At 38.2% G+C, this 12402-nt stretch overlaps 2 protein-coding genes across 11 annotated transcripts in view; one reads left to right on the forward strand and one right to left on the reverse strand.

Annotated features, from left to right (window-relative positions):
• The window catches only part of LOC139820112 (phytanoyl-CoA dioxygenase, peroxisomal-like), an 87830-nt gene that overhangs the window by 53067 nt on the left and 22361 nt on the right, over positions 1-12402 (forward strand). The gene's annotated exons all lie outside the window — the stretch shown is intronic.
• Positions 1-12402, reverse strand: part of LOC139820110 (uncharacterized) — a 44838-nt gene that overhangs the window by 13598 nt on the left and 18838 nt on the right. The window lies entirely within an intron of this gene.

The following is a 12402-nucleotide window of genomic DNA, read 5'->3' on the forward strand; positions in this document are numbered from 1 at the left end:
TAATATAGTTGTTTTTAATGTAAAAAAATAGTAGGTAAATAAGCTAATGCTTAATTCTGGGGTCGCAAAAATATTCACTCATACTCATTTAGTGATCTTGAGAAATCGATTAGATAATTTTTTATATACTTGTTTATAAACACAAGATGTGTAACTTATTACGTTTTATTTGAGTATTCACACGAATTAAGGATGAGAATGGAATGCAAGGCAGAAATAGTTTATTTTATAAACGCCAGCTTGTTATTTATCATTACGAAAAATACAAATCGTATTAAGAAATCGGTAATTTATTATTAAATTTGAATAAGAGTATCACATTATGAAAGATAATCGTATTGAATCGATACCTCAGAAAGAACGTCTAAAATTGCTTGACTTATATGGGAGTAAAATTGTTAGAAAAATAAAAGAGAAAATTCTGAATTAAGTTGACTACAGAATTATATGAAGAGACTGACAAAAAGTTACACACTGATACAGTTCGCCGAGCGTTGAAAAAAGTTTATTACAACAATAGAATTGCTCGTAAAAAGTCATTCATAAATAAGGTGAATCGGAAAAAAAAGATTAATTTTTGCTAAGAAGTTTATTTCTAAAGAGCACACATGGAGTAGAATGATACTGAGAGTAAATTTAACATTTTCGGATGGACGGAAAATGAACATGACGTAAAATAAACAAAGAACGTAAAAAATTTGAGGGTAACCATGATACACGATGGCGGAAGTTTAATGGCTTGGAGTTGTATTTCAAGAGCAGACAAATTAATTTTAATCGCAATGGAATTTTGGATAAAATTAAATATTTAATTATTCTAAAAGACAATAAAAAGTGCTAATATAGTAAGAATAAACGAGACAGTTTCAAACTTTATCAAGATAATGATCCAAAATATAAATCGCAAATAGTGTAAGAATATTTATTATATAATTGCTCAAAAGTAACACATCTACTACAGTCACCAGATTTAAATCTAGAAAATTTATGAGATTTATTGGATCGTAACATTTGGACTGCATCTGTAAGATCGAAAGAAACTAAAATTACGATTAAAAGAGAAGTGAAGGTGTATTATACCGGATTGTTTCAACAAAAATTATCTCTAACATACCGAAACGTTTGCAGTATATATATTATTAAACGAAAAGGTTACTCAACAAATTACTAACAATAAGCTTATATTATCATTTTATTAATAATGTATATATTGTAGAAGTGAAATATTACAAGCGCGAGATATTTACAAGATCGTTCACGTTTGGACGTTGAATCGAGTTTCAAAACATTAGTCACGTTTCGAAACATTAACGACAGATCACGCAATTGCAAACAACAGATGACCCTCGATTTGAGAGACGTGCTAAATGATAGCGAAAATTCAAAATAAGATCGGCGAATTGAGCACGGCTCCAGAGAATTATTCTCGTTCGTCCGTCGGCCAGTTAAGATCTTCTTCTGTAACTTACATTCTTTACTAAATATATGTATTATTATATCTTGTTAAGTATTTGAATATTTTTGCAATATCAGAATTAAATTTTTACTCCATATCTAGGAATCTTTTGGGTCGCTAATTCTAAATCTGAAGTCGAAATTTGAAAATTCTCAACAGTTAACTTAGGATGGCAGCTCAATGCTAAAGTTTTAATAAAAAAATTGTTTGTTTTCTGTAAAAAATGTTCTGCAGTCAAAAAATTTTTCCTATAAATGACATTCCGAAATCAGGTATTCGGGGGTTTTTGAAATTGCTGATTTTGAATGTAAAGTCAAAATTAATATTTTGAAATCCAAAATGGCGGAATCAATATCCAAATTGCAAAAAATGTATCCGATTTACAAGAAACTTGGTACTCAGGAGTTTTTCAGGTCGCTGATTACAAATATGAGGGCAGAATTACAAAATTCAAAATGGCGGATCCAATGGCGCATAGAAATTGAATGCTTTTGTAATTTTATCCGCCATTTTGAATTTTATCTGCCATTTTCAATTTTGTAATTCTGACTCCAGATTCGTAATTAGCGATCCAAAAAACCCTTGAGCATTAAGTTTCATAAAAGTCCGCTGAAAGAAAAAATATATGCTTCAAAGAGTTAAGCATTATCTTAATTACTATAATATACTCAACACTGTATTAATTACATAAACTTCTATTTTATGCTTCGGACAATTTAATAAGTATTTAAAAAAAAACTGAACTTATTCCAATAAAAAAGTAAGTGTAGAGAGTAATAATTTTTAAAGTATCATGATGTTAGGATTTTAATGCGAATAGCTGAATATATTTAATAAACATAATCTTTTCGATAATAATTTATCTAAATCTCTTTCAAACATATTTGCCTGCTGCAAAGTTGCTTATGCTGCTTGATCATTATTTCAGTCATTTTATTCTACAGTTCCATCGGAAACATGACTTGCATATCGTGTGAAACGATACCAAGCAAATCTCGTATTTACATCAAGCACGTATAGTGTGAACGATATTATCTTTAGCGGTACGCTTCAGGTCACCTGTCATTAGCATTAGCATTGTAATATCATATAAATATCGACATGTAACATAAGTTAAATTAGATAGTCAAGGACATCGTGAACACGCAAAAGGTCACATGTCCTGCTTGAATGTTGAACGACTCGTATGCGGTTGCGGTGACGTTGATAGTAATCTTTCAGCTTCAGTGAAATAGACATAGGCCGGATTTCTTACGCGCAAGGACATTCTTACGATTTTATGCATTTGGAATTTGATATTTTCGAGGTGAATGGTTGAACAAATATCTGAATCTTAAAACTTTCAATATAAGAAACTTACACACTGTCGCACGATCTTTTTATAAGCGAGTTGGAGAACTATTTTGCTGTATAGATAATATAGATAATATTATAAACTGCATAAGATAAGATAGATAAAATTGTAACCTTAGGAAGGGAGAATATTGCGTATTTATACAATATAATAACACTCTTTTTGATATGAAATGCAAGGAATGCTCTCGTTGACTCGCACCATCTGGCATTCAGCGACGCCAGAAAACGCGTATTTTCCGCCACATATTGTTTCGTGGATCACCAGCAACAAGCAGTTGCCGGGTGGCATAATTTGATTTTGACGGTGCCACGGCAGTTCCATTATCGACCATTAGCGTATCTCCCAGTAGATGACTACGTCGATACGATTTGCCGAGACGTGGCTGCTTCAATCGCCTAGCATAGTCTGCCTTCGTCTCGCGACGAAGGGAAAAGGCGACCTCGTTTGCCGTTGTTGAATTTTACAGCGTCGACTATTAATAGTCGCTAGCCTACAATTTAAATTCGGGATCCAAACCATAAAACATCATGGTACACATTGACGAAATTGTCCAGGCTAAGCGTTGAATCAGCTTAGACTTTCTTAAACATTTCTAAACTCTCTAAAATTAACAACGATAATTTTGACTGTTGATCCAATCAAATAAGCCTCTTGCGTTGATATTATGCTACGGATAATATTAAAATTCAGTAATTGACATTTATAAACTTCACCTTTCGACAACTGCTGATATTATAGTCCGACTTGTTTCGAAATAGTTATGCAGTAATTTGTAGGTTACCGCATAACTAGCTACAGCGGAATGCAAGTAATTCCCATTAAAACCCTAAATTCCGATAAAATCTCGTCTTCATAAACCGCCGTCCTTTCGAACACAACACACATCGATTCCGCAAATATGGTGAACGGGGAATTTCATTCAGAATTCCTCCACTCGCTTTCATATATGTGATTGCACGCGTTACATAGGTATTTACAAGAATTTATTGGATACTCGCTAGCGATTGTATTTCCGGTACGTTATTACCTCACGTTTCTAATATAAATTACAAATGCTTCGAGCTAAATATAGAGATAATAAGTTCGAGGTAAGTCAGAGCAGGCGCGGCGTTTCAATGAGGCATAAAAGTCGAAATGATAATCTTATTCGGAAAACGCGATAGTAAGAGAACATTTTCTCCCGTTTTAGATGGCTTCTTAATAGATTATACCGAGTCAAGAGACCAGATTATATAGGATTTTTACCTTTAAAAAGTTCTATATCGATTTTTTAATAAATTGCTAAGCTGAGATTGCAGATCTTATATCTTTATAGCCTGTTTCAATTTTTAATCCGTGTTCCGTGCTACTTTTTTCCCCACCCCTTTATTTACCATCAGTAATTTTAGTTTATATAATGTTCTTAGGGCTGGTTGTTCCAGCCTGTTGGTAAACTACCTAATAGTTAAATCATATGTATGTCTTTGTTTATCTTTTACATTGGACAAAGATAGACATGTGATTTAACTATCAGGTAGCTTACCAATAGGTTGGAACAACCGGTCCTTAAACGTTTAAAGTGTCATCTAAAAAAGAACTATCGTTGCGTAACATGGTACAAAACGAGTCTTTTAGTATCGTTTTAGGACCATTTTATTGAGAAATCTCCTATTGTCGCAAGACCGTTAAGTCCGCACGTAATTAACCACAAAGTTGAAAATTTAGGAACATCGTTAAAAACTGAAAATGTATGTTATTAATAAATGTGCGCGTGCAGCGATACACGTATAGCGATACACGTCCTAAATTCTAAACTAGTGACTGAGTTTTAATTTGTCGGTCAATCTAACGCGGAACAATCCGGAAGTTTCTCCCGTTTGATGATTAATGGGCGCGGATGAGCGAGGAGGATAATACGTGAGGGCGAGTGTATGCGCGACGGAATAATAAATCTTCGCGAATGCATAATCGCGTGTTGTTTAGTGATCGATTCTGGTCTCTTGCAATTTTATTACCGAGTGCGGCTCTTCCCCGCGGGTTTCGGTTAGGTATATAAAACGCAATTCGTCGCATGTTTGTTTATGCGGATAAATGAACGCGACGGTACTTTGCGAAATGGAGACAGTGATTCGTATTCAGAAACGACGGACCTATCGCGGCAGATAATCACACGTTTCACAGGAAATTTGTAAAGGATTTGAATAGGATTGAAGAACGTTTCTCTTTACGATATGGATATGCCGAAGAAATCGAGACCCTCCGTTTTTTTGTCGGTTTTCGCTCGATTGCCCCTGTGAAACCACCTGTACTCCGCTATCACGCGATAGCCGCAGGTACACATGCATCAACATTACCGTTCGACCTTCCTCCTATTTCTTTTTTTCGTGCCCCACTAGCCGCGAATTTTGTACGAGAATCTCCCATAATTCATGCGCACGCGACGCTGCCGTGGATTCGCCACACTGCCATTAATCCTGAGCCTGTCGTTTCATGATAAATTAACCCGCCACTTCGTCCGTCGTTGTATTTATGCGGCGGGGAATGATGATAACATTTTTACCTTTATTTGCATTTCTTATACTTGATTACGGAGACTTTTATGAAGGCCGGAACTTATCTCCCGTTCGATGCGCAAGACTTTCCTGATTTAGGGGAGGACGGGGGAATAGGAATTTATTTTTAAAAAATGTTTATTTTTTGTTGATTTTATTAGGAATTTAAATATTCATGTTATACCAAATTGGAGCTCAATGTTTTTCGAATTTAATAACTAAAAGTTCAAATAAATATTCAGTGATTATAATATATTTATTATATTTTATTCTTAACTGGTGCCAATTCCTCCGTTCTCCCGTATTTCAAGACTGGATCGGTTTCGCCGAGTAAGTATTAAGTTTGCCGATTGGTGAAGTCAGTTGTATGGAGTGGTGGTTTCAGGTAACTTGTTGCGCTAGTGGTTCGCACAAACGAGACACGGATATGGTCTCGAGGGACCGTTTCTAGCGAGGCTCCGAACTGTAGAGCTCTCAGGGAGCTATCACTTATCGCTAGGTACTTGTTGCACGATACGTTTCGCACGTCGCACCGACGGAATGAGTCCTCGGAAGGATCCCACGACCGCGCGATCAATAACTCCAGAGCGCTCGCGCATCTGATATTCCCCGTAGACGAAACGGTTCGTTTTGTCGTTTGCGGCTCAATTTTCGTGAAACATGGAAGAAAACGCGTGGCGACGATATCCATCTGTCCTCCCTTATCAAACAACAGAAAATAGAATCAACGTCCTGGCCCAATCTGACGATATAACGCATGGCACGAATCATGATATTTATTTATTGAATTAAGCCCGGGCGGTTTCACGTTATAGCGGTTTCACGTTATTCAAATTTAATCACAGTTACAGAGGCTTAATGATTCGCCGATAACGAGCACGTGTGTGGACGTGCGGAGTACCGAGCGTGTCCCAATTCAGTTGACGACCGTTTGGCTTGATAGATACGTGTTTCCCGCGATGGAAGATGGTAAACCGCTCGACAGGAACGTGTCACACGATGCACGGACAGGGGCTCGGCATCGGGTTCGTTATATCCGAGAAACTGTGTTCTACCCCGCTCTCGAAAGCGGAAACTTCTGTCGGGCAAGAGTGTCGGTGGGATATCGATGTAACACAGACAGTGGGTACAGACTCGATATTGTGACATAAGCGAAGCCTCATTAGGAAAGAGAAAATAGCCAAGTTCTAGTTTACTAAATAGGCTTACAAACAGCAGCTTTGTTTGCTACTATTACTGATAATAGCATAGTCTTTGTTATCAGACAGTTCCTTGTTTCTTCCTTTTTTGGGGATAAAACGAACGAATAAAATAATTTATGTATTTGACGTCAAAATAATATTTTCTCTAGTTGATATTTGTTATTCTTTGTACATAATTTATACATATTGCTGTAATTATTGGTAGTAAAATTATTACAAGTTGCTTTATTAACATTGAAATCTTACAATGAAAAGGCATATACGAATAAAGAATTTTGTTTATTTGAGCACTTAATATTTTTTCGTAAAAATATCACGAATAGTGTGTCCAATATTATTAATTACTGATGTTTAATTGCTCAATGAAGTGATGTACATGCATGAGGGCTAAGGATGACAAAATATGACCAAATACCTTTTTCCTAATTCGTAAGCTCGTTACTCCAATCGACCGAGTCTCTTTCGAATTCTCGAAAATAGGAGCAACAGCTAGACGTCGGAAAGAATTTTGCTATCTTAGAATTCTAGACGAATGTGAAACGTGCGCGGAAATTTTTCTCGTTCGTGAAACGTGCGGTTTCGCCGCGCGAGCAGAATTCTCCAGGAGGAGAACAATTAGCCGTTTTTTTACACCTTGCCAGTTTTGCTAATTCAGCAGTGACGATAACAGGAAATTATATTTTATCGCTCTTTAGATCAAATTACAGTTGAACTTGTTAAAAGGAAGGAGCTATGATTATACGGGCGGTATTAATTATTATCTTCAGCGCGAGATGCGTCGATAATTTTTTTAAGCGAATGCATGCGAGACGAAATAAAGTGGAAAGTCTAGTAAGCGTTTGTATTGTGCTGCACTATCGCCTAATAGGCAAATATTTGCAACGTATTGGGTCGGGAAAGATTTGTATATATATTTATTATTTTAGTAGAGATTTTCTCGAGGTATCTAAACTTATTTTTACTTGTTTCTAGCATAGCAGCGTATGATATTTCTGTTTCTGTATGAAGCTGTAAACTTTCTATTTCGTATCCAGCGACAACTGTTGCTTTATATTTAATTTTGTCCAGAGTGGTCATATCTTCCTGTGTTCACCGACGGTGGCTGTTCGCGAGAGCAATTTACTCGGTGCGCTATATTGGTATGACTTGAAAAGAAGTGGGTGACCCCTTTTACCCGCGCACATACGCAACTTTTTCACTATACGGCTATAAGGCCACAGGACTTTCGTGATGCACATATGACTCACGATTCTACCGTCATCCCTTCGCGTTCGGGAATAAATCGTTCCTAACAAATATTTAAAGATATGTGGGCGTTAGCTTCTGTATTACGTATTATGCGATTTCGATTACGTGGGAATCTCTTAAAGCGTGGAAGCAAAAATAAATCCCGATAATAGTCAAACAGGTTACAAAATACGAGTGCGGTAGCGAGGAGGAAATAAAGGATGATATGATCCTCCGTGACTGCCAGTATTATCCTACTGCAAATAGGCGTTCACCGTTTGTCAATCGATCTTCTATATATCTATGCCTTCTTGTGCCTCTTTTCTCCTGTGGAAGTGCTTTTCCTTCCGACCTTTGTGGCAAACTATTACTTCACTGAAGTGGAGTACTTTGTGGCGCAGTTGTGTGTGCGTTCTTCATTTTGTTCCATTTTACGTTCCGCGAGGAGCGTGCTGATAGCGAAAAGATGGAGATTAAGATACCGAAGGGCGCGCACCAATAAACCACAGTGGACGGACATGTGTTATCATAAAAGTTACGTCGATTTGACCTGATAATGATAAAATAAGTACATATTTATATATATAAATTGACCCTGTAAATAAAACTCACATCCTGATGTGATTTAATATTTTATTTTTTATACGACACGGAAACGCCGTGAAATGCTTATCCGGATATAAATCTCGCTGCATTATTATTTCATGTCGAATAACTGAAATAATCGCAAGAGAGTTCGTCGAACACGAAGGGGACGCTCTCGTTCACCCTACGCGATGATTATTTTAGCGAGGTCGATTCTTCATTTTCCTTATCGTGTCTCCAAGATAGCGGATCGGGAAACGGCCGGACCAAGAACGATAACGAGGAGCACGTGAAACTTGGGGTAAATATCCTGTGGGCACGGTACCCCTTTTACGGATGAGCCACTATACGATCTATCACGTACTACGCCTTCGCAAATTCAAGTTTGTCACGGAAGAAGCGTGGGCTGAGAGATTGATTGATTGATTGATTGATTGCAGAGAGAGAGAGAGAGAGAGAGAGAGAGAGAGGAGAGAGGAGACGAGTAGAAGAGAGAGAGAGAGGAGATCTCTCTTCTCTAGAGAGAGCGAAGCTCTTCTCTCGAGAGAGAGAGAGAGATCGAGCTCTCTCTCTCTCGCTCCTCTCTCGCTTCCTCTCGAGATCTCTCTCTTGATTTCTTTGGATTTTTGAAGTTTATTAGCCTCTCGGCTATTTTTTACATAAAATATTCTTAAATTAATTCCTCTACATGAGGTACAATATATTCTCTTAACCTACGTTTAAATGGTACAATTTTTTCGCATTGCTTAATTTCTATCGGTAGGGCGTTGTACATATTCAAACCTTCATAAAATAAACTTTTCTGTGCGCTTTTCGTCCTGCGATATTGAATTCTATATTCTCAGCCTGTCTCGTTCGTCGTCCACTCAACATCTCCTACTATTTCTATCCTATTACTTAAGTGTTTTTGGCATTATGCCTCTTACTATCTTAAAAATAAAAATACATACATTGTACATTAGCCTCTGTCTTACATTCATAAACTTAAGGTTTGCAGCATCAAATCTACCTTTGTATATCGCGAGCACTGCAGTATGACTCTCATGGCACGGTTTTGTGCCACTTGCAGTCGATTCAGTTGCGTTTCACCCATGCCTACTAACATCGTTGCGCAATATTCAAAGTGAGGCGCTATGATAGACTTATACACAGTACATCGAGTGTACGCCGATATATCATTTTTTCCTATTCTATTCAGAAAACTCACTTTTTTCCCTATTTTTCTTTAACATATAATCACAGTGATTCTCTCAACGGAGTTTACTATCGATCATTACACCCAGATGTTTCGTTATCTCGACACTCTCAATTATAGTTCCATTCAAACTTTTTACTATTATGTCTGTTTTTTATTTCTTTCCTTATCACTTCTTCTAACTCATTTTGTCTCTCTCTATCTATTTGGTCTTCTCTGCATTCATTTCTCTAACATTCCATTCGATAGGGAGAGAGCGGTAGAGATATCGAGCGATTTCTCAAGTAGGGAGAGGTCGAGATGAGAGGATATTACGTCGATTTATAGCATGGCGCATAGGTCTCGCGCGTCTCTCTCAGCTCTTCTCGTTCTCTATTCTCTCTCTTTTACTTCTCGTTAGCAGCTCTTTCTCTCTCTTATCTCCTCTCTTTCTTCTCTCTCTCTACTCTTTCGCTCGTGTCATCTCTCTCTCTCTCTTTCTCTCCTCTTTTCTCTCTTTCTCGCTCTCTTCTCTCTCTCTCTCCTCTCTCTCTCTCCTCTCTCTGGGGCTCTCTCTCTCTTCTCTATCATCTCTCTCTCTCTCCTCTCTCTCCTCTACTCTCTCTCTCTTCTCTCTCTCTGCGTTCTATCGCTATGATAGAGAGCGCATAGCCCTATACGTTCCCGCCCCTCGTACTACTAATTTCTCGCCTCTTTCATGTCCTACGGAGTAAATTACAGGACGGGATCGCTATACCTTCTCCGGTTTCGGCATATATCTCGGCCGCGAGTGATATCGTAATATATCGCGCGTCAGTTAGCGTCAGCCAGCTTCGTTAATGGATTTTAATTAATATCGTTTGCCGAGCAGCTGCGTGAACGTCCCTCTTGTCTGCGCCTAATAACAAGAGGCTCCATTGGACCTATGCTGGCCCCACGGGTGTTCCGTAAATAATAAAACGAGTTCTTGGACGCGAAAACGCTCGATCGACAATCGACCTTCAAAAGCGCGTGGAATTATTCAGAAAGCGTGATACAAATAAATCTCCATAAATACGGCATAGCAGTTCAACCGTTGGCCGCTAATCTTTTATATAACAGCGATGTGTCGGAAGGAATCGGTGAAGAAAGTGCGGCAGGAAGAAAAACTCGAAGAGGAAAAAGAAATCTTTTTAGATTAAAGATTAAAGCGATCGAAACCTTGAAGGTGATAGCTGGTTTCTACGGAAGGATGGGATTTATTCTGTTTCTCAAAGGAATTGTAATTTTAGCCTCAAGATTGGCGAAGATTGGAATTGCGGTTGTCCGACATTTACGTCCGCGAAACACGACCGATATATGGAACGGAGCGTACGCTTGTTCTTGAAAGAAGGCCACGTACTTGGCTTGAGAGAGAAAGAGAGAAAGAGAGAAACCCTCTCGCTTCCTCAGTCAAGGACTTTAAATGCGGCGATCGACCCTTTAGGATAATTCAGTGATAAACGATATCGCGATGGAAAAACGAGAGTAATATTCCAGAAAACTCGGATGATCAAGCGATCAATTGACGAGAAGAGTGTCAGATTCGCATGGAAAAATCCAGTTAAAGGTTGACCGCAAAGGTTTCCGCAGGCCGCCGGAGCAATCCAAAAGATTGACGAGATTTGAATTTAAAATAGAAATCTCCGGAATCGCCCGCCGGAAACGGCGACAGAAAATCGCCTCTACTTCCGACGGAGTAAGTAGGGTAGACCGGGGCACGTTGTCACACGGGGCACGTTGTCACATCGGTTTTATTTAAAAAACTAATAACCAGAGGGTAGCACCCGTCATTCCCAAAACGTGTTAGTGTATGCCCATCTTTGGTGTGTTTACAGTGTTGAGATTGCTCTAGCCGTGTTGACGTAAAATCAACTTGAAAGTTTTTTTGCGACCGTAAATAAAATTTTATTGTCTAATATTCAACGTACTGGACATGAAGCTTATGTTTTTTCAGAATAGACCTTTATATTATCTTAAAGTATGAACTTTTACTTACCGCGTGCAATACCTAACCTTATGAATATCTCAAACGTGTCGGCCATGAGGTTGTTTGAAGTAAAAAAATGCCCTCGGGGCACGTTGTCACAAATTTGATGGGAATCTATTGCGAATCTTCGGATGACGATAACGAGTAAAAATATTTTATGTTTAATCACCGACATGATTATAAAAAAAAAAATGTGTATCAATAAGTTGCGCATTCGAGTGGAATTCTTATATTTCGATTAAGACGAAAACTTCGTGCTTTTTGTACTTTTTTGAAATAAAATAAATGTTTCTGTGAAGGATTTTACTTTTTTACATTGCAGCGCACTATAATATATTGATATTTACGTTGAATACAGTTTGGATAACATTTTGCATGCAATTACATTTGATGTGACAATGTGCCCCGGTCACGGGGCAGGTTGTCACAAGCGACCTGTCGTTATTTATTGTTATGTAACAACTGTAGAGTAACAATCACACAAAATTCGATACTGTCCAATTGAAGCTGAGGGTTCATTCGAAATTTTGGCATATCAAAGTACTCTTAAATATTGAATGTAAAAAATACAAAAAATATTGAACCAAATGTGTGACAACGTGCCCCGGTCTACCCTAGTTTCTGAAATCACCTTAGAACCCGGCTGAATAGGCAGGAGGACGTAGGGTGGGTCCTCGTAAAAATAGACGCCCTTGCAAGAAGGACACGGAGAAGAGGGTTATGAAGATTGGTGTCTCTTCGTCTGCGGCCGGCGCGTCTTATCGCACACACTTATCGGTTTCGAGTACGCACGTGCTCGCAAGCGTACGTGTCCAGATAATGCTCAACAGTGCAAACGAGCGCACTGATTTGCTTGGATAAC

This window comes from Temnothorax longispinosus, chromosome 10 (assembly GCF_030848805.1).
Source record: "Temnothorax longispinosus isolate EJ_2023e chromosome 10, Tlon_JGU_v1, whole genome shotgun sequence".
NCBI classification, from domain to species: Eukaryota; Metazoa; Arthropoda; class Insecta; order Hymenoptera; family Formicidae; genus Temnothorax; species Temnothorax longispinosus.